Here is a 24,519-nt window from a genome sequence, read left to right on the forward strand (position 1 = left end):
AAAAAAAAAGTAATTAATAAGTATTTGTAATGCTACTTCATTCCAGATTTATCTAAACCTTTTTGTCATATACAATGATGTGATAGCTACCAAGCACAACAGAACAGAGTTGGACCAGTTGTTTCTCTGCTGCATACCTCTGAACAAGCAGAAAACCTTACTTCTGTTTTTGTTTCACCTACCTTCCATCTCACAGTAAAATTACATCTATGTGTTTAGTTGTGTTTAACAGGGGACCATAAAATCTACTTGCCATAGGCTTTCAGGCAGAACTGAAGCCTCAGTCCACTAGCAAAACATTTCTCTCCATTAAAATAAAATGTGTATACGCTAGAGCCACAGTTGTCTTAGAAATCTACACAGAAGTCTAGGGACAGAATGTAAATACCTTTAAGCATGCACTCAAAGTTGTCTTCAACCACTTCATATCCAGAAGGGTACTCAATTAGATTGAAGCACCTAAATGTAATGGACATAAATCTGGATATGTTGCTTTCCAGTAGTAGTGCTCATAAAAGCAGATGCGCCTTTAGAGACAGCATACAGTGATCTGTGCTGTGGTGTATCTGTAGCCTCAGCTTTTGGTATGTGCCAGTATTGACCAACACCATCGTCAAGATTCAGCAGTTTCTAAAGGACAGTCAGTTAACAGAGGGTCAGAAATGCAGAGTTAAAAACTGGAGGCAAATGTTGTGAGACAAAGTCCTAAAGTGAAACAGAATAAAGAATACAGAAGGCACTTATGAAGAGAGAGTAAAGAAAGGAATTACGCAGACCATTTGCAAAGACTGGGGCAAGACTTCAGGCTTCAAACAGAAAGGAAAACTGCACACAAAGCATTTGAATAACGCTTTAGTAATGGTTACACTGTCATAATAAAATACTTTTAAGTAATATGTGAAAGTGAGGATTAATATTTGATTTTAAAAGTTAATGTTAGGGGCCGGTACATTACAAAAACCTAGCTTTTGAACAGATAAATTTGTCATTTATTTGAGTGAAAAATATTAAGACAAAAATTATTTGGAATCATTGTAATACCATTAATAGTTCTATGCAGGGACTATTTCTTACACCCGTGGAGCCTGTGCTAACACTTTAATTATGCCTCTGAGCATGCTCCACTTTCCCAGAGGCCATGGTATGTTTTGACACAGCCCTGTGCTCCTTTTTTTATGAAACCTTATGTATATTTAATACCTTATATTATAAAATGTACCCAAGTATGTATATTCTGTGTTTCTTTTATTCAGGAATAAAATTTTAAATTACAGAGACTCTTAAGGACGTTTGGTTCTTCAACAGGAGCCCCTACCCAAATATTAGATGACCAGATATCATTTGTTTGAAATGAGAAAGCTGTATTTGCCTCAAGCAAAACTAACTGGCTTCAGAAACATTCAGACTCCAATATATCTCAGGCACACAATCTTTTTTAGTTTCAAACTCTTTCTTCTTTCCTTTGCAATTCAAAGACATCTTTCTGTTTGACAGTACCATGTGTACTCATTTTCCCATTGAAAATACCTTTTCTTCTACAAGCTGAGACTCCATGTTTTCTTCTATTTCTGGCAATCATGCTGTGACTTTAGAAAGAAGAGAGATATGAAGTTTTGGTTGGCTATAATGTTTGGGAATTGGTACAAAAGAAGACTGGATGGATCTCACACCTCATAGACTGGATCTGATGGGCCAAGATCCTCTTTTCACTGGAGCCAGGATTAATTGCTCACAGAGATGTGGGGACTGACTCTGTCACAATTACTTGAACTAAACTAATTTGTGTATCTGTTCTTGTTGGTCTCTGCCATTCAAAACTAGAACTCACAGATCATTGCTTTGATAACGGTGGCTGTGTATTTTAATATACGGTTGATTAAATTGAATGGATTGGTGATAGCTAGATTTTCTTAATAGCTGCTGATAATGTCTGCTACAAAAGAATTCCAAAATATACTACTTTATAAGCTGTTGCAGTTTTTCAGTACCTCGGTTCTGTTCTGATTTACCCATCAGCATTCCCTGTACAAGTCAAATGCTTCTCTTAGTATCACTCTGGGCTTAGCAGGAGTATACAAAGACATAAAAACATCAAACCTTGAGATTCTGAAGCTCAAGATGTGTAATAGAGTAGCCAAGCAGATAATTAATGCCTCAGGTTATGTTACACTTCCCAGCTGGAGTGAGTAGGTGAGTATGAGACAAGACAGTGTTGGTAAGGGAATAAGAGTTCTTATTGAATCAGCATTCCTAAATTTCCAGTATCCATTACGAAGTACATGAGCATTGCATTTACAAAAGCAGCTGTGGCAGTGAAAGAAAAGTAATTTGTACTTCTAGCTACAATATTACATTTCTCATGCTATATAGTTTTAAACAGTATAGAATTTCCAATACTTTCCTTGGTTTTACTAACTACATTAGCATTCTGTAGCAATAAAAATCCATTTTTCATAGCATCTTAGGTAAGATCCACATTTCCTAGGTGTCATTTCAGGATTTCTTCTGAAATCAACAATCCTGGCTTTTATGTCCACTGTTTTTATTACTCATTACAGCCTCAAGTCCCACAGCAACTTGAAACAGCCAATAACTTTCCCTCTGACACTCAGGTGCTAAAGTTTTTAATCACTGAAGTGAGCCAACTTAAAGTGCACGTAGTTTATACAGTAGTCTTCCGAGGACTGAAGTCAAAAGACTGCCCAGACACTGACTTCACTGTCAGGTGGGACCAAATAGGTTCCATTTTTATATTAGATTGTATATAAATCAATTTATCTAAGTAATACATAGTTAAGTTACCCAAAAATGTGAATGCTGTTTTTTACAGCAACAAATGTTTGATTTCAAGACATCATGCAGCTGTAACTTCTTTCATGTCTCTTGATTTTCAAGTTATATAATAGAAACCATTGACAGTGTACTTAGGCTTGTACATTTGGTCTGTATCCTTAAAGATCTTTTCCCAATATTCTAACTCCTAAATTCACTTTCACTACACTTACAAATTTGTTTGAGCTCCAGGCTCATATATGCACTTTTGACGTGGCACCTGAGGAGAAGGTCATTCAGACTTCATGGATTTTCTTGCAATAATATATCACAAAATTATACTTTCCCATATAAATATCTTCTATAAATACAGATAGTTACACAGGAACTGATATATTAACAATATTGTTTTTCACTTTTCAATTAAATTATATTTATATAAAGCTTTTTCATACTGAATTTATGAAGCTGTGATATTAACAATAAAGAAATGAAGATGAGCAATGTATGACAGATTATTCATTGTCCTATTTTCCTTTTTGTTCTTCTTTTCCATTGTGTTAGATATTTCTTCCATTTATCAGTACAATAATTTTGTCACTCATATAACTAGCAATTCTCATGTAGAAACACAAAAACCAACAGCATGACTTGACCTTTGTTTCATCTAGATTCAGAAACATTCAGCTTCCAATCTATCTCAGGCACAAAGTCTTTTCTTTCCTTTGCATTTCTTTCTTTCCTTTGCATTTTATCTTTTTTTTTCTTCCTTTTTTCCAAGTGTAATATTCTGAAATACATATTTTAATTTCAAAGCTTTAAAATGTCTTAATGCCTAAGTGTTTAAGCATCTTCTGACACTCAGCACCTTTAAAATAAGTCAGTTACACATAAAGCACATTTTTTTTTCTCCCTTGCTTATGCTCTTCTCTTGAAAAGCACATCCACAGACCATCCCCTGAGACCACATGCACAGAGTCTGTATAGGTTGTCTGATCTAAATCTCACATTCTCTGGGGAGAGAGGACAACAAGCTGAAAAGCTCAGCCATGGTTAAAACAGGTTTGGGGTTTTTTTCAGTTACTACTGTGTATAGCAATTAAAGTACTGAAAGTGGTTCCTGGTGTCCTGTTATAGAATAAGACCACTGTCATATCCAGAGAATTGCTCCTTGGGGCATGGATTGTCTTCAACCTTTTATCTGACACAATGGTGTCTCGATCCCTGATTGATTCTTTAAGTATTACTGTAATAGAAAGAACAAGGTTGTTTGAGAGAGGAGTATGTTTTAGATAGACACAATGGCACATCTGAAAAAAGCCTCTCAAGAAAGCCTTTCTGCAGTCCTTCCTCTGTGCAAAAAACAAATATGAAACAGGAAGAGTTTGAAGTCAACAGAATTTTTAGGAACTTCATTCAATGTAAAAAAATTACCTGCAGACATACATTCTGTTACCTGGCATCATCCTCTCTGCTACTTATGCTGGACAACCTTAAATCAAAGTTCCCTATTGTTTTAGAAGGACTGTAATTCCACACCACACTCCCACAAACCAAGTACAGACTTCTTTGCTGATGTGTCCTCTTATCTTCAGTAGTGGCAGTTTCAGGAAAATCATATTATTAGCTTACACACATATAATCTGTACCTTTTCTGATAGAAACTTGAGGGTTTTGTTTTGTTTTGTTTTGTTTTGTTTTGTTTTGTTTTGTTTTGTTTTGTTTTTCTTGTGTACTATATAGATTCAGACCTTGCAAGACCCTCGAGGGATGTCTATAGCCTTTTTAGATTTTTGGGTTGCAATTTGTGCCAGAAATGTCTCTCAATAAGTTAAAGAACCCCTTACACATGTGAACCTTTTTGCTGCTGACAAAACTTGGCACAAACTAGGTTAAGGTACTGCCAAGGCACAGACCTTTGCAGAATCGCTGGCTAAACATCCGTGACTTGCACTGAAATGAAAGCACAGTTCCCTTTGATGTTACTGGCTCAGAAAGTTGCAACCCGGTTGGCATTCTTGTCAATGTTCTCAGCAGACAGAACCATCTTCTCTCTTCAATAGCTCCTTCCTTCTGGTTAAAGCCCAACAGATAATTGTAGATGTTGCCAGAGTTGAAACAAGCCAGAGGACAGATAAAGGGATTTCACTCTTCAGCTTTCTCAAAGCTGCATCTTCTAAAACAGTCAATTAAATGAATAGGAATCAAAACCTGTAAGTCTTTTAAGATAACCCAAACAACCATCAAATTAAATCTTTGTCTTATGTAAACACATTTTGGGTATTTGACTTGATATATATCAAGATGCTGCCTGCAACATTTCTAGTCCTCTACATAATACAGTTTCTTATCCCCGGTGTGAAATACTGGAAAGGATACTACCTCCCACATCTTTAAAGCTCTGAGAATCTGGCCGAATTATGCTTTTAGACAGGCTTTTCAGCTAAAGGTTTTTTTGGCCACATTGTTGCTTTAATACAGACAGTTAACTGATTTGCTTACCAAGGCTAAAAAGCTTAAGGCCTACCACAGCTCATGGATTCTGTAGGGATTATCATAAACATAGGCTAAAAAAAAAAAAGTATGGTTATCTCTGTGGTTAAGAGTTACTGAACTGGCACACAGACTCATGAGACCAGCTGATATCAAGGCCAATTGATACTAATTACCCACAGCACAGGGGGGTATACCTGTAATGCTAGCGAGGGACACTATCACTATGGAGGATTATTAAGCATAGAGGTGTGTTTACAAATTTGTAGGTTTTCTTAAACACCTAATAATTATTTAACTTTAAAGTGATTTTTCTGTTCTATTACTGATGCAGCTGATTAATTATGTGTTGCTAATAAATTTTTCATCCCTAAATTACTTTAAATCATATACATGAAGCTTTTTTTTCCTTGTGACAGAAGTTTTATGCCACGTATCATGCAACTTGGAGATAAACATATGAGTGGAATCACTCTTCTTTCTGAGGATTCAGGAAGTCTTTTTAGGTGTCTGCAAAATATTCTGCCACTTAGAATGGACAGGCATCTCAGACACCAGGCCATGCTGAAACAAAAGAAGAATAAGGAAGAAAAAGTTTCTGAGAAGCTAACAATAAAGTACAAGCCTCACGGAAGTGCTTATTTCATATGTTCACATACAGAAAAGCAAAGGAGAATTCTGACCTTGAATGTAACCACCAAAATGTATTTTACTGTGAGCAGTAGACACAGGAATAATCAAATTATTACCACTCTGATAATGAGGTTCCTCTGAAAGTCATCATTCTTCCCAACTCTTGCATCTAAAAATACTCTAGGGAGACTGCACAGTCATGGTGTTTTCTGAAGGAACACTTAAATATTGCCTTTTTGTTGTTAGCCATATTTTTTCTGTTTATGTGTAATATTAAAAATAAAGTTGAGCTGGTTAAACTGTGCTTTTTACCAAATGAAACATTCATGATCTGCTGACAGACACAAATATTGTTTAAGGTTATTCCTCTCTACCTTGGAGAGGATGAATAGGATTTAGATCAGCCTGAGGAACCAATTCATACTACCACAGGGACAATGTGCTTTATAATATGTTCTCTCTCTCTCCCTATCTAGTTCCTGATCCACCCGACTCCTAGGCAGTCAACTTGTCAATGCATTTTCTTCTCATAAAGCGCTCAAAATTATGGTTTTGAGCTGTTGTTTTTCTTTCACTTTCACCTGGGAGATCTGAATTATGCTACTTTCTAAATAAAAATATTAAGAGTACTATAAGACTAGGTACCATTCAAATTAATTTGCTTCACAGTTTGATCAGTGCTCTGGAAGTTACAGGTTTCATAGCACTTTATGAGGTACATTTCACAGCATTGTATCAGCACTGTATGAGATATATTTCACAGCTTTTTACCATAGCATTTCATAAAATATATTTGATAGCATTTGATGTAGCCACTTTACCAGATAGCATGAATAGCATTTTAGCAGAAAACTTTTAGGTACACTTTGTGGCATAAAGTTGCCTACAAATATAAATTCACAGAAAGAGAGGTGAAGAGCAATTCTAACTCTTATTATTCCTTAGAAAATAATTGCAAAACTTAACTTATTTCACAGCAGATTTTCATACAAGAAAATCTAATATGGGACTTCAGGCATAGAGCTGCCTTCTCATGTGTCTTTCCAGTCCAGTAATATTTGTACATAGCATTATATTGCTGTAAATCCTCTCAGTGCATCCACAATTGAGGGTGTATTTTCTGCCTCCTGTTCTCAAAGATTAGTTCTAAGAGGCCTGACACAAGACACTCCTGTAGAAATACAGTCTCTGTCCTGACTCATCTAAGCTACTAATGGGTACTTCTATAACATTCAAAGACTGCTGCCAGGATCTCTCAGCCAAGTCCAAAAGCTAATGTAGACATTTTAACAACAAGTAGGGTACCAAAATTCAGAAGTGCTAGGTTAGAGCAGTAACCTAAACACAGTTTCCCTAGTAATTGTAAAATGGCAATAAGAAACTCAAAATTACAAACTTTCATTTTTCTCTGCTGCCATGGAAACAAAAGTGTGCACTCTTCACAGGCTCAGATTATTTACCAGGGTGATTAAGAATAGAATCATAATCAGTCTATCAACACCTGCCATATCTGAAGAGGAAACAGAGAAGACAAAAGAAGTTGTATTTGAAGAATTTTAAGTGAGGTTAAGCAGGTTTCTAAAGGGTTTCTTTGGTCTGAAAATGCTAGAAGGACAGAGAAATGACATGATCTAAAGTGTATAACTGAACAGAATCTTTATATGATTTAGTAAGAGTATGGTTTAATAACCCAACTTAGCAACATCTTTATATAAAGCACAGAAAGACTCAACACAAAAGCCAGCTCATCTACAGCTACCTTTAGATAGAAAGCATACTGGAAGGATATAGCACCTTAGACTAGAACAGATGACATTGTTCTCCACCACATTCCAAAGCAGTGATCTGTGAGAATGACTATTTGTAGAAGTCCATCAACAAAGTCCCAAATAAAGTCTTCCTAAACTAGCATAGCAATCTACACATTAGAAGAATAAATAGGAAGATAATATTTAAATAAGCATAAAGATTAAATGTATATAGCAAGGACAAATTTTGAAACAAATATGTTCAGTTTATCTTGTAACACGTTTGTCCCCAAGTTTCATTTTAAAAATATTTAAAATCATTATCATTTTTCCCTGCAAAATGCGTGTAAAGGAACTCCAGAGATCCCTTTATGTCTCAACAATTCTATGACTCTCCATAATAAAAATTAAATAAATACATATATAGATAGATACCTGTTCAGAAGACTGGGGGTTCATACTCATCACAAGCATATGGAGAAGCTTCTCAGGATGTAGAATTAATCCTTTCTGCAATAATAATAAAAACCAATGTGAATGAAGTGACAAAAAATGTGTCAGAAGCCTGTACAAAATCAGTCCTCCATTTCAGCAGGCACTTTGCCCTCAGTGAAACTGTGTGAACTACTGGATGACAGATTTACATATCACAGCTTTGTCAATCACAAATATTAGAATGTTCTCCAAAATACCTAATTTAACAGTATTGGATTTTATAAAAAATAATAAACTAAAGAAATAGCTCTCTACAACACAAATGACAAAATACATATCCATAAAGAAATAGCAATGACAGAATACCTTTTTGGCACCAGTACTGAAGTTTTATGCAAATAAGAGGAGTAGGAAAAGCTGGTTATATTTCGATCCATTTCATATGAATGTATTTTCAAATACTATGTAGCATTCTACTTGCATCCTTTTCTGCTTTCCTTTATTTCTCTTTTATTCATGTACAGAGGAAAACATTAAACTCTACATTTTCCATTCAACACCGAAATAACACCTGGCATACTTTTATTTCTCATTCTTTGTCTTGTAGTATTGTTCACCTTGACTGAATTGCCAACGAACACAGAGAACAAAGCAATTTAATCTCCATGCGTGAGAGCATGTACACCTGCACAAGGCCTGATTCTGTAATTCCTTTCTTACACAGAGAAATGTTAATCATGTAAGAAAAAATCTATGGGCTTGGGCCTAAGGAAAGAAAGAAAAAAAAACAACACTGTAAACTGCCTAGAGGAAAGATAAAAGATGCAATTTTAGTTATGTAAGGTCACTGACACTGACATTAAATCTCTGTTGCAATCACAGACCAACTACAGAGGCACAGTAAGACCTGTATCTTAAATGTTTCAAGATGAGGAAATAATGAGTAAATAAATGAAAATGCACAAAATGAACGACAAGTAATTTAGGCTATAATCTGTCAGGGTACGTTTCTGCCAGTACCTAAGAAACTGCAGATATATGGATAAAACTAAGCTCTGCAAGAGGCTGATGAACTTCTAAAAGAAATGCCTTATTTGTTACGAAAAACAACATAGACAAAAGAATTGCAGCACTCTAAGACCTCCAGAAAGGTCAAACCTTGAAGGCTGTTTAAACTCAGTAACATAAAGGAATTAAGTTGTGAAGCTGTGTATTTTCCTCTTACAAAACATGTTACAGAAGATGAACTGCAGCATCAAAAACTTTATAGCATAAGCACTTTCTTAGCTTAGTCTGAAATAGTTGAATAATTTTTTTGTGTTCTGCATTTTAATTAGGGCAAATTTGTACCTACAAAAACCAATCAAAAGAAGCCACTGAAGAGCAGTCAGCTTTCCACTGGAAACAAACAATAAAAACATATTTCCTTTCTCGCATATAAGCAATAGCGTGTGTACCCTAGTTGATATTTGGTCTCATATACTGCAGTAGTAACTAACAATGATTTAAGAGAATTAACAAATAATTTGTGTTACACTCAAGCTGAAAAGATATTGGAATAATGTACAATATAAATAATGCATTTAGTTATTGAACAACCATTCTAGGTTTAATGTCAATGAAAACACTGCTCATATTTCAGACAGGTACCTCTAAAGAGTGATCTTACAAGAACTGAACAAAATCAGAGTTAGAGTAATATTCTTTTTGACCACCTTCAGGACTACCAGAAGGCAGGTATTTCAGGCACGGATTCTCAGGAACTAATTTTTCATTGTGTAGGATGCCACCTGTTACTGAAGAAAGTCTATATAAAGTGCAGACACTTTGACATAGGCTAGGATATCCCTCTTGTTGTTGGATCTACACTAATTAGAAGTTTGAATGCCACCATTCTGACCTCTTCAAGAACGCCAAAAGGATTTTTATATGGAAAAATTCTATTTTATTAAGAAGCAAACTAAAATGACTTACTAGAATCACAAGGTAGCACAGAATAACCATAAATAGGAAGAACAGAAGAAGAAACTTTATTTTCTTTCTCCCAGGGTTGGATTGAGTGACGATAATGACTTTCTGGTTAGCAACAAAATCTTCAGTTTACAAATTTTCTCTTTCCATCACTGAAAATGTGGCTTCTGCCAACTCTTCTTTGTAATTTCTGTTTTCTATTATCTTGTATACTCTTTTCTCCAGTCCAAATCACCTAGCATCTTTTATCTCCTGAATGCACTCAAGCACATGCAAAGAAAGACACAGTACACCCTTTCTCAGTGGCCTGATCAAATCCTTTCTTTTTTATTTTTCATTTTTAAAGAATTTGATATACAAACACACAGAAGAGATATCATCCATCATAACTCTCAATCCTGCAGCAGCCGCCCAGTAGCAGCCCAGAAGCAAATGCCCAAGACATGTTTCGCTTTTGTCTTCACAGAGCCCTAGCAATTAATATTAAAGGTCCTCTTAGATCTAATTTAGATGCAAAGTATACACACTAGACATTCTAAATTACATATTAAAAAATTACTAACAAACAAAAATATTTCCACAAGTGTCTGTGCAAATGGTACAGATTTCAAGGCAACCAAGTCCAGACACAAGCTATCCATGTACAAATATCATTTTTTAACTGTAATGAATACATATTGATACACAATTGTTCCCAAGAGACCAAAATAAATATGTAGAATCATAGAATCATTAGAATTGGAAGGGACTTTAAACGTCATCTATTACAACTCCCTACAATGAATAGGGATACCTATAGTTAGAACACACACTCATGGAAATAGTTTTGAGGGTGGATGAAGGATGGACTGCACAAAAGCAGTAAAGAATCTTCTTACACAGTTATAATTTATTCAAATCCAGGTCTATCTGGAAGCTGCAGTCACATCTTACTTAACTACACTGAAGAAGTGTTATTGTGTAAGCATACCTGCTATACAGCCATTGTTAAAAGCAATACATATTTCTTCGTGTTTTTTTTTTTTTTTTAAATCTAGCTAAATACAGTGGACCGATAGACTGAATATAAGAGTAAATTCTGAAGTACTTTGCTGAGCTGTCAAGTACTTAGTTGTGAAGTACCTCGTCATCTATGATTCTATGTGCATGCACACATAAAACCAACTTAGTGCATTTCAGAAGTGAATATAGAATTACTAGCACTCAAAACTATGTTAGTATAGCCTAACTATGTTAAAATTTATGTAAGTCCTAGGCTAAAACACAGGAAGGGTGGTATAGGATATTATCAGGAAAGTATTGAAGAATATTGACAAAATTCATAGTTCTATGGAAAATAAGTTCTTCAAAACAAAATAAATATTATACACTGTACTTTGAGGTTTAGTTGAAAACATTATGAATTTGTGTCCTGTTAAACATCACTCTCATTTAAGGATTTCCTTTTCCCCTCTCCCTTCCCCGCTCAGTCACACAGCTGGGAATTCATGTATTTTCACACCACTACCATAACTTCTTTCTGGCATTTCAGAATGTTCAAACGACCTCATCCAAATTAACAGGTTATTGTAGGTCTACTGCAAGAGAACTGAAGATAAGCAACATTTTCAGAATCAGACTTTTAGGGATTATTGTGTCCTGAGGTGGGATGATGAACATAATTTGACTTTGATGTGAATAAGATAAGAGGGATCGAGTTGTTCACATGTGAATATATTAAAGTATGGATAAAGAAAGCTTTTCCAAAGTAATAAATTGAAAAGCATACAACGTAACCATAAGATTCCTGACACTGAAGGGAGGGCGGGGGGGGAGGGCGGAAGAACACAACTGAAATAGCTGCAGCCAATAGCTTAAATGATGTTTTAAATGATTGCTCTCAAAACTGTACTCTAAGTGGAGAGTCATTATCCAGTTTACTGAGGCCTTTCTGGAGAGCTTTCAATTCAGTCACATTAATATTTATATATGTGCTTGAGAAAATATTACATCATTATGATTAGTTTTTATTATTGATATAGAAGTGTGAACTGATGAGGAGATGACAGCCTGCCGACTGGTACAGAACAAAGTAGGGCATATTTGGGCAATCCAGTGTTTAAAAATGTTAAATACAAACTTATTTAAGTAAGAATACACACAAAACATTAAAAAGTAGCATAGGCCTTCTAAAAGCTGTATGCTGAAATACAGTAGGGTTGTAAAGAATGTTGGAGTACTGTTAGGTAATCAGATAAACAGGACCTACTGTTGTGATATTTTCTCATTTGTGAGCATAAGAGTCAGATGTCAAAAATGATACTGCACCTGCATGACAAGTCAGTTAAATCCTTCTATAATATTGTATACATTCCAATATCACAGGACCTAGAAAACTTGGTTGACGGCAATCTCTTGAGGCCATCGAGCCTAACTTCTTCAAAGAGGGATTACCGTCAACATTAGACCAGGACTATAGTCTAGATGAGCCTTGAAGCTTGCTCTGCTCAACCAGGATGAGCTTCGTCTTCCATGGGTAACTTGCCCTATTCTGTTACCAAAAATAGGAACATCCTAATGTATTTCATTAGGAACATCCTAATGTATGGAGAAACCAGCCAAGTTGCAATTTGAGACACTTATTCTTTGCAGTATGGTTTTCGGTACACTGACATTAACCCATGAGACGAGGAACAAACATTTCTACATTTCTACTTCTATCTTCATGTTGCACCAAGTTCATACATACAATCTGGATTCAGTATCTTTGGAAAGCACATAAAAATTATTATTCTTTTTTTAATGACATTTGGCCATTTGTATGTGTATATATATGCATGCATAAATGAGACGAAATTACAATTCAAAACTGACAACAAAAAAACAATACAAATCCCAGCAATACACAGATTTTTACTGATATGAAGGTCTACAATTACGTGAAAGTTGACAGAGCTATAACATATTCATGTTACATATATTCAGTGATCAGCACAAGAGATGACTGACTGGATTTTCACAAGAAAATTTCACAATTTCTTGTTAATCTGTTTTTATCCTTCTTATACTTCAAGCAAGAGACTGCATAAGAAAAAATAAATGAAACTGAGAAAATCTTGCTGTTAACTCAGAAACAAGGAAGGACTATTTTATTTCTTGGTTTTATGTACAGTGACACGCTTTTAATTTTCTCCTTGTTGTTTTTATGTGCCAATTTATCTTCTGTGTTTCTCTTTATCCACTATATGGCATAATGAAGCTGCCAAATACTGAAATTTTTATAAACTGAAAGGAATGCAATGACCTCTAGTGAAGGATGACAGTGTGAGCAGGAAGACACTATGCAGTCATTTCTACAAAATTTCTACAAGGATTCATTAATCACTTGAATCTAACACATTAATTAAAAATAATAATTTTTAAAAGTTGGTTGCATTATCGTTATTATTCTTTATCATCCTCATATGACCATTTTTTTTCTCACCTTTCTTCAAGCTTTTCAGCAAATGATTTAACACCAAAAATCAGAACACTGACTGAAATGCAGATATACATGTTCTTTCTAACAAGCAGTTATATTTCTGTGGTAAAATAGTGAAATGATCCCTCAGTGTTCCAAAGGAAACAACAACACTGACAGCTAAAGACTATAAATGACACCTTCCTATTTTGTGATAATATTCACAACCACATATATTATCCTTTTATTTCTTACATGTGAATTGGCCACCACATTGTAAGATATTAAATTTTGGAAAACCTGTTTTACTATTATTCAAAGCAATGAACTCCTACATACTTGTTTAGAAACGGCTTTATCTTGTACCTCTTTAGGATTCAGAGTATATTTACAATTTAGAAGAAAAAGCAGTGCAATTTTATATGACTCTTCTACTAAATTGTTGCACAGTTGACTGGGACATGAACGTGTTACACCAGAAAATTTGTTACTAATCTAGTACCAGTCATTATGCTGATACTCCACTGCAAAACGAAATTGTATAGATAGTAAAAATGTAGTATTAGAAACAGTAATTCAAGCCTAATGAAGCAACATTAGCACTTTTATGTTGTACTTTCTAATTACAAAGTCTGTTAATGAAATTGGGGCATTTACTTAATTGCTGTGAACAATTATTTTCAAATTAAGCCTAACAATTAAATAGCATGATTAAACTCATAGCAAAGGCTTTTTAGTAGAAATACGTTAAGTATCTTGCCTGCAGTATTATGCATGGTTGTCAAAAAAAAATCTTCTGATATGCCAATGTAAATTTAAAGCAATGGCAATGACATCTCCCTGAGAACAAGAATGAATACGCAAAGAAAGGAGAAAAAAGATCCCTAATGAGGAGGCCAAACAATAGCCAGATAAACTGTTGTAAAAACTAATTATATTGGTGGTATTTTCTTTCAATTTCTTCTATACAAAAAAGGGTCAAGGAGATAAATGTAAAACCATTATTTTAGCTTCCATTCCACGTAAAAGAGAAGATGAAACAAAATGCTTTTCCTGTTTGGAGCAACAATTAATGCTATAAGGCCTGTAAGCCATCAGACTGCTTTAGCAGTTAATATCAGGAATTTTACTGGTAAACCCACTGAGTTTATTGAGTAACCTTAACAGTTTTTATTGCCAGTACTAATACAGCAAGATGGCAAATACCACTGGATAGGACACATATGTTCCCATGAAGCACTCAAACAATTCTGAGACACTAGATGTGGCACTGTATCTCACATGAGATACAGGTTCTGTGGTATCTTGTTGCCTAGTCTAATATGAAAAAATATATGTGTAGCCTTCAAAATTTGAAATGAATTTAGTCAATGCTCAGAAAATTATCTAAGGAACATATTAAAAATACACGATGATTGCAGTACAACAATAAAAATAAGAAAGAAATATTAACAGTGAGAAAACTGAGATAACATTACCTTTTTCCAAGTAGTATTTAGGTGCAACTTCTTTTCCCCTGCTATGAGCTCACAAAAAAAAAATTGCATCCAATGTAAATAATAAAGCCTGCCACTCTAATACAAAGAAAAAAAAAAGAAAAAAAAAAAAACAACCACCTTTGGAAAGTGGTTAAAAAGTGTTTCCAGTCATATACAGAACATTAGAAAATTTCTAAATTTTGCTTTACTGCAGCTGTTCAGCATATTGAGCTACTATTCCTTATGCACTGAAGGAAATATACATATTTTAATGGGATCTAAATATTAAACACTTTCTTAAGTGGTTTGATCAAGGACTTGCAACATGAAGGCTTCACAAAATGCAAAACAGAAGAGAACGTATCTAACAACTTAAAAAAAAAAAAAAAAAACAAAAAAACACTTGAATAAATTTGGCCTATTACTTGAATTCATTCTTCCCAATCCTGAGTCTATCATAACATGATAAGTTGTCTTGCATTCAGCTAGCACACAAGGTGGAATAAAAAGTGAAAAGCAGGTGAAAATGTCCATTTGGAGACTTAAGACACAGTCACTTTTTTAATTCCTATATTTCACCACAGTAATCACTACAATCCCCTTTCTATCCATTCAAAATCCTTAGCTTAATGGCAGAAGTTGCTTACATGTTTATTTTAAAAATGTAAGACTAACACTGTAAGTTGGTTTGCCTTTTAATAATGAGTTGGAAACGAATACAGTCAATATAGTACTGTAGAATTTTCATAGATCATAAGGTTAACAGAACATACTCAGTAAAATTGTTCCACAAGTAAACATATTTTTCCGGTCTGAAATGAATATAGAAAAGGGAGTGCTATGAAAAAAGGAACTAAAAAACATAACCATTGTTGATAGATTAGAAGTTTGCACAGTTTGATGTTCAAAATTGCTTGCTGCTAAGGTAAACATCTTACATGAGAACTAGGGTCTCTACAAATGCTTTTCTTATGTGAATTTATTTTAAACTTTCCTAGTTTTTAGCTGATCACTGTTTGTCCTCTCCCAGTCAATGGCCGAGGCTCTGGCTGCACTATAGCACTACAAAGTGTAGCATCTTCAGTGAGCCTGTATACTGTGATCACAGTTTTATATAGGTAACAGCAAGAAGTGGTTATTCTAGGATGAGACTTAATATAATGGCACAGCATAGAGATATGACAGTCATACCTGGAGTGTCCTCATACCAGGAAACACAAGATGGAGCATGGAAAAGTATAGGAATGGAATTTGACAGGACAAGGGGAAATGGTTTCAATCTAAAAGAGATTTAGACTAGATATAAGGAAGGTTTTTTTACAGTAAGTGTAGTGAGGCACTGGAACAGGCTGTCCAGAGAAGTGGTGGATACCCCATCTCTGAAGACACTGAAGGTCAGGCTGGATGGGGCTCCTCCTGCTTTTAAGTTCACTTATACTTAAATCAATTCAGACTATAGCTAAACCAAACTGACCCTAGATGTAACTAAGAAAATACAGAAATAGTATCTGACATTTGTAAAGACACTATACATAAAATTCAGATTTTTCCTTGCAAAAGGACTCCAGATGATGCTAGTTCACTGTAACATCCTAGCACTAAGACTAGCAAAAAATAACTCCATAAGTAGAATCAAGAAGGGCAAAGGAAAAGTAACTGTAACACCAGAGGAATGGGAAGAAACTAAAAATAACGCATATTACTATTTTGACTAAATTATTACTGATACTTATTCTGCCCAGTAATATCCCTTTATTTCCCCATAATAATTAGATATGTATTTTGAGTCTTGGACTAAGTTGATTAAATTTCAACTTTCTTCAGAATTAATTATTAGCTTTTAGTGAAAGTGTGCCATCTCTCTGGATATAGACAAATTTTGAACATAACTACTTTGTGGAGAAAAAGGAAAGCCTGTAAAACCTTTTACCATTTAGGGGACATTCCCTACGTACTCTCTTCAGTAATTACAGAAGACAAGTAATGTAATGAACATGTGTTCCTATGTTCCTCAGAAGTATTTTATTTAAACAATTGTTTTATCTGTATTCTAAACAGACTTCTTTAACAACATGCTGAAAAACTAAGAAAAATAAAATAAAAGAAAAACTTTGGGAAAGATTAAACCAAGGGCATTGTGTTCTGTTCCTTTGCCCTGAGTAAAGAAACATTTCAGTTTCAGAGAAGAGAAGAAATCCCTGAGGCCACTATGGCTTGAGGGGACTAAATACCCCTTTAGCTTTCTGTAAGAGGTGCTACAATCCCAAATGGATTCACCTGTATAGTCAAACTTGTATAATACCTCCAGGAAACTGCTTTTTTTGTTGTTTTTTATTTTCTTCTCACAGGGCAGAATTTTTTTAAAGGACAAAAATACAGTCATTCTTACAAGCCAGACAATAATAACAATAATGTAATAACATAATAATATACATAATATAATAATAACATAATGAAGTAAAACAAAACACTGTAATTAAGAATAGGACTGTACCATACTAATCCCAGAATAAACAACACACATATATCTCCCTACTATATCTTACAGAAGACATGACAGAGCTGAGTTTTTCAGTGGAAATCAAACTCCAGAATTGATAAGCAAGATGAGTAAGACCTTGCAACATCTAAGAAAGCCATCTGGTTTATTATTCTTTTCTTCCCTAAATGCCTTGAACTGACTGAGTCAAGAGTGTGGACAGGGTGGTTAGCAACAAAAAAGACTAGTAGAGGAATCAGAATTCAAAAACAAAATATGTTAAACTAGAAACTGAAATGATGCTGATCAAACTAGACTAGGAGAGGAAAGACTTCCTAGAGGATCTGCTAGCTATACAAGAAGTTAGAAGGCTTATACAATAACAAGAAGCACAGGAATGAAAGGGGGCATTTATGAAAGAAAATCAAGATATAAAAGCAAGCAATCTGCTAATACAAGGATTGCTAAGGAAATCTCAGCAGCAGTCTTGGCAATAATGTGAGACTCCAAGGTCTTGAAGGAACAGGTTAAAGACCTGAGCCCACACAGTGAGGCTGGAGAAAGTAGATGCAGCAGAGCCATGGATCCCCTAGGCTACGATGGACTGGATGCTCAGTGAAGGTACTAACCCTCTCCCAGAAGAAATCATTATATTCTAAATAATACTGGTGCATGTGCTCCATATTTTAGCTTTATTTTAAAAATACAGAGTAGATGACCTGAGCATGTTTGTAGTTCTACAGTATGCAGACATAGGAACAGCTTGGGATGTGTCAGAGAGCTGAAAAAGGGAGGCAGGGGAAATCTCCAGGATAATTAATAAAATTAAGAAGAAGGAATCCAGTGGGAGAGGAAATGTCTTGGAGCCTCCACAAACTGATGCTTTTGCTACTGTAATTCCTCAGCACCCTTCTTCATCAAAAGACAAGGAAATAGGGTGGTAGGGTAAAAAAATGGAAGGTTGAAATAACAGAACCCCTCCATCAGTATTAAAAAGTGCTGCAGCAAGGAAACAGCAGTGGGATCAAACATGAGTACACATAGAGAAATCTGAGGAGGCAGATTAGACAGAGCTCCAGTATGTGTGTTAGTGGATCTCTTGGTAGAGACTGTCAATAATTAATTATTCAATTAATTGATTAATTAACATGACTGATTAATATATACTCCCAACTTATTAATGACAGAGCAGGAAAGCAGGCCTACTGGTGAAATAAATTTATAATGTGACAAAGTAACAGAAGCTTAGATGCTACTAAGCACTGATGCAGCCAGCCACTAACATAATCCAGCATTCCCAATTACTGAAGCCATTAAGTGGAGATACAAGAAGAATTATACTTCTGGAGTCTTTTACTGGACACACCATTAATGCAGAAGACATTAATGCTACTGAGGTATATAGCAGTCCTTCAAGAAGAAATGAAACTTCTGTACAGAGCTGAAAGCTAACAATCCGCATAATGTGAAAGAAAAAAAGAATTCTGGTTGTAGTCCTTTTACAGGGAAATGCATCAACACTCGATTTAGCACATCCATGTCTGTGGATTTAGCAAACACAAGCCTGTGTAACTGGGAATGGTTAGCTAGAGAGCATACATATATTGTCCCAGCCACACATGACTATGCAAACTTAAAGACACTTAAAGCTCATAAGCTACCCAGAGATGATAAATAGATAGAAATGTTCACTCTATTATGCTTCCAATATAAATCACATCATGGGTTGAAGCGTCAATGATAGATCCTGACAATCCACAACAAGAAGAGTTCTTATTCTCAGGATGCAGAAAAAAAATATCTTGGACACCACCATCTAAAACTTGTTGGATCAAAGAACAATTATATAAAGCCTGAATTTCTGTGGGTCTCCAACCTGGCCTGGTCTCAATTGAAATGACAAAAAATTGCAGGTAACCGTTGATTTTTGGGCATTAAATACTGTTATAAACATCTGTTGCAAAGAAGTGCCAGAAAAACAGCCACAGCAGCCAGGGCAAAATGGTTCAGCATTTAACAGATTTAGGAAAGGCACTCTTTGTCATTGCACCAGCAGGAAGTACAGCTTTAATTTTGCCTTTACAAAGGACAACAGTACTTACTTCCCAAGGGATTTCACAATGCTCCAACGATCTGTCATGTTATGCGAATGTTGGGAAAAATATCAGAACTTTATCAGCTGATCAGACTCATCTAATTTCATATTTGGATGGTGTCTTTATGCATGGCCTCATTCAGATTTAAAAGCCTCGATGAGTTCTAGTTAGGAGTATGAAAAAAGAACTCAAAATAAATCAGAGTGGTTCAGAACAAACTAAAATACCTAGGAACGAACTTCAGATAGGTTGGCCAGTCTTCCAACCACCAGCAAAAGAAAATAACAGAACAATTTCCTGCCTCCATGAATGAATTCTTTCAGAATTATTTAAGTTTTCCTATGATTTTATGTCACTGGTAGATGAAACCTGTAAGCTACTATGGAAAACTCAGGAACAAGAATGAAAACTAAATCAATTCCTGGACATGCCAGCCCTAAAAATCAGGCTAACACACAGTTTGCATTAGGATTTCCTGATTTTTGAAGGCTTTACAATCGTTAATGACTTTACGATCTCTTGCCTTCTACCGAAGCAGCAGCCAGGCCAATTACCAAGTAACACCAAGGTGGCGGAGTGGTAAAATGGCGATTTATTGAAACACACACATCCTTATATAAACTACGCCTTTCGTGTACGCCTACTGCATTACACGTCACTAAGATGCTTCCAGAAATTGGGGAAGGGCCTGTCACGTAACATCCCGATAAGTTCCCCGTATTTCGCCTAATACAACAGATTTTCTGATCCAGTCCAATGGTTTCTCTTGGAATTAAGTAACTATTCCAGACATAATGGGAGCTATATTATCATAAAAAAGAAGATAATTAAGAAAGCAGTCTGGAAGAGTCCTTGTATCATTTATGTAGTTAATCAACAGTTGTGATTATTAGGTACTGGCCCTGATAACTGGAGGAATTCAAATATAATCAAGTAAACAATAACTACAGGTGTGTATGGCTCACTCTTTTGGACTCAGAGGATAATGAAAGATACTGCAGACCAATGATGAAAGCCAAGTTTAAAAAGTATGTTAGAAAACCCAGAAAAAAATGGACATAGATAAACCTAAGGCATGGGGAAAACAACAACAACAACAAACTGACAAAGGTAAAATGAAGAGGAAAAACATCAATTTTTGATTCTTCCCCACAAGATCCCCAGATGATGATGACCTGTCAACAGCCCACCAACAACACCAGAATGAAGCCATCAATATTATAACTCTGAAGCATCACAGAAGGGTGAGAACAGAATTTGGTGAGATGCAAAATAGGAAGTATAACAATTACTATTGAATTATTATTATTAATGCTAAATGTTTTCCTACATACAAGTATGTTTCTGAAATAATTAGACAGATGAATAACAAGTCACAAATCAGAACATTAATATCTCCTTTATACTAATAGTAAATTGTTGGCTTTATACAGTGTGTTTTCTCTTAGCCTATTTGCAAAGATTTCAACAATTGACCGTTTTAAATCTGATTAGTTTAGAAAACAACTTACTTAAATTTTGAACTGGTTCATGGTGCATCTCCCTAACAAAAGTTAAACAAATTTTCAGTGGCAAATGAGAATGATATGATTTTAGACTTACAGTAGCACTTAACAGTAGAATCTATCTGTAGCTTCTGAGGGCTGCTATCATTTCCTAAGAATCTATGTGTGGATTTTTGTTCAATTACTATATATTAGGGAAGGTTCTGAACAAAACTGATGGAGAAATGTCTCTGCAAATGTTAAGTATAGTAACTGAATAAATTCTATATTAGCTGTTCCACACATTTCACTGATAAATACATTCAGATGCTTAGCAACATATACTGAAATGCCTATTAACTCTGGGTTAATAAAGAGAAAGGAAGCAGAACTTATTTGCAGAACTGCCTTTCATTTTGAAGCCTCAGGTATGTAGCTTCCAGGAAGGCATTCCATATCCAGAAAGAGCTACATAAAGTGCCAGCAAGACTCCTCAGCTGCTAATAAAAGGAATTAGTCCAAAGAAAATCACTTCAGGGAATGTTTTTAATTATCCCATTCTGAACATGTGAATAAACTTACTACGGAGGGCTTCTTTTTGAAGCACTAGTGCAGTGAGCTATATCTGAATGTGAATCAGTAGTCTGAATTTTATACTTACTGCATTTCCTATTATTGTTCTTTTCCTTCCACGTGAAATTAAGGAATTAATAGAGAAAAAATACGTCAGTGAAGCTCCATCTACTTTGAAGAAATAAGAAGTAACCTTTCTAAGTCATTTTTCATAGATGTATGCAGAGAAGGTAAACTCCTCTGCAAGATTTGAAAACACAGAAGATTTCAAAGGTTTGTCACATGTCAGATACACGGAAAGTAGGGAGGTTTGAAAACTAGGGAAAGTCACACTAGTCATACTCAGGTACATGAGACTTATAAGGCCTAACATTAAATAGAAATAACAAAAATAAATGTAACAAAAGTTTCTAAAAATCCTTTATAGATATGCTATTTAACATATCATGACTGTACTACAGAAAAAAACCCTCAAATGAATAAAAGCTCTGCTGTCAAAAGAAGAACAACTGTACTGATAAGTACTAAATCAATTGTGTTAACTGACTGCTTACCCCTTCAAATTAAGTCTTTTTGTTATGCAGTGATTTAATAATGAACTTATAAAAACAAATTATCCATGCCTACTACTTCAGCTTTCCTTTTATGCATGAGAGCATGTCCATACGTGTGCAAACAAGCTAATTAAATGCTTGTAATTCATCATCTAATGATCCTTATGCTCAGAATCTTCAAGTAATGTAAAAAAGTAAAAAAAAATGTAATGAATTTCCATACAAAATGTTTTTCTTAATATATACAGTATTTATAAATAGGTATCAGGATTTGTTAAAAAGTATGTATCATCTGAGAAATAATTAAAAAAAAAAGAAAAAAAAAAAAGGAGAGTCCTAAATTATCATGGTGTAGAAATTTAAATTTAACCTATGCTAACTTGTACACTGCAATTACTTCAGTAAGACAGAAAGATGACCTCACAAAAGACAAAGCCTATATGACAACACACTACATGCCAAATCATAATACCTGAGCAGGGCAACAGGGGCTACAACTCTGGTGCTTTCCCTTTTCTAAAGTGATTGCAACTCTTAGTCTTTTGCAAGTTCTAGAGAAGACCTACTTCTTAGCCAAACCATTATATAGTTCACAGGTATGCTAGAGCTGTTACAATTAAAACAGAGGACAACTGAGGAAAGGCATTAACAAATGGAACTGTACAATGAAAAAGCCAATATTATTCATCACCAAAGACTAATTCACAAAAATAAATAAATAAATAAATAAATAAAAATAAAAAATAAATTAAAAAAATTGAGGGTGTATAATAAAGAACAGGAAAATAACAGGCTTATTTCTACACATTTGACAGCTACAACACAAAACATAGCAGCCATTTTAGTAGCATTTTTAAAAAGAAACATAAATGAGTTAGCTTGGTGTAAAATTTCCTGATCCTCATTTTCCATTTATTTGCCAGACAGGCTTACCACCTAGTTTTAACTTACAGCAAAAATATTCTGCCTATCAGCAATCTATGTTTTTATAGTATCATCTTTTAGAAGAAGCTCTAAGTAAAACTGGAGGTTGTACAGCGACTCCAGAACTGGTAAGTTTTCCAGTGAAATTAATGTTTTTCCTAAATACAGTTTCAACTGTGCACAGTGCTCAAGTTGATCTGAAGGACTGACGGTAAGTTTAAGCGAACTCTGAAATATTCACATATGCCAATGTATGACTGGAACACACAGTAACAGTGTGCCAGCAGTCTGCCCACAGTTTGGTTGTTGTTTTGGTTCGATTGTTTTTTGAGGAATTCCTAAGCCTGGCCACATTTGGACAACCTTCACAGAATAGGACAAAACTGTGTCCTCTATTTTCTCACTGCCTTTCAAGAACCCTGGAGATTATAACTGTGACCTTTTCTTATGAATTCTTGTAAACTGCTTAGCCCACTGAGAATACCATAAAAGTAATATGCTGACCTCAGTGATAGCACAGAAGAGTAATAACTTTTTCTTCCGTAGCGAAGAACCTTGAAGTTTGTATTTTCTTTGGGTAGTTGCTTGCCTCTTAATTACTTTCAAAAAGGTTGTTGTGCTGTTGTTTTTCCACAAAATCATTTAAAAGATCTCTGGAACAACTGAGTTTCTGTAAAAATTGTACTAAGTTTTAGATGTACAACTTTTCAATTCCAACATAGTTAATGACACAAACTTCTAAAGTATTTGTGCTATAATCCTACATTTTTAACAAGCAAATGTAAAAAATAAAATAAAATTAAAAAAAAAAAAAGGAATAAAATAAAATTGAGATGTACATACATATATAAATATATAAATACATTTGTACAGATTAAATAAGTGATTATGAGCAATCTACATCTGGATATTACATAATTAAACACCTTCTTCAGTTCTGTTTGGTAGTTCTGCATGGTAGCGCAAATATTTAGACCATTGAATATATTCATGCACCATTTTGTGTTACCACATCATCTCCCCAGCCCTGAGTATGTGTTGAGTACTCTTGACATCGTTCTTGTCTTGAACTAATTTCACCCCTAAAGCCTCCCCTCTCATTTATCAGACCTAGTTAAGCAATCCATACAATAAAGTGCTGGGTCCCACAGAGCTATCAGTCTGTAACTATTCATCTCTGTTCTTTTTTATCGACAAGCAAGTGTGTAAGACATATGATTTGAAGAGGGAGATTGAAGAGGGAGAACTTCTTAGACCTTTGAACTTCTCAGGACTCAGTGTGAGGAGCAGAGGTGGAGATTAATATACCAGTTAAATCAGCTGTAGAGAGCTGCTAAATACATTACTAATTGAAAACTGGGACAGTAGTGGCTATCCAAGTCTCTACTACTGTGAATGCTCATCCCTGTAAATAACATGATGGCTCTCATGCTCTTTCAG

The 24,519-nt window shown here is 34.9% G+C and overlaps 1 long non-coding RNA gene across 2 annotated transcripts in view; it reads right to left on the reverse strand.

Annotated features, from left to right (window-relative positions):
* Positions 1 to 1,405: 1,405 nt before the first annotated feature.
* LOC116652899 overlaps positions 1,406 to 24,519 on the reverse strand; it is a 131,579-nt gene continuing 108,465 nt past the window's right edge. Inside the window, exons 2-3 of one of the 2 annotated variants that reach the window (XR_004306098.1) lie at positions 8,082 to 8,156; positions 1,406 to 1,586 (exon numbers count right to left, since the gene is read on the reverse strand). This is a non-coding gene — a long non-coding RNA (uncharacterized LOC116652899). Of the gene's footprint in view, positions 1,587 to 5,658; positions 5,830 to 8,081; positions 8,157 to 24,519 lie in introns of those variants that run through there. The other variant, XR_004306097.1, reaches the window with a different exon arrangement.

Source organism: Coturnix japonica, chromosome 2, assembly GCF_001577835.2.
Source record: "Coturnix japonica isolate 7356 chromosome 2, Coturnix japonica 2.1, whole genome shotgun sequence".
NCBI lineage: Eukaryota > Metazoa > Chordata > Aves > Galliformes > Phasianidae > Coturnix > Coturnix japonica.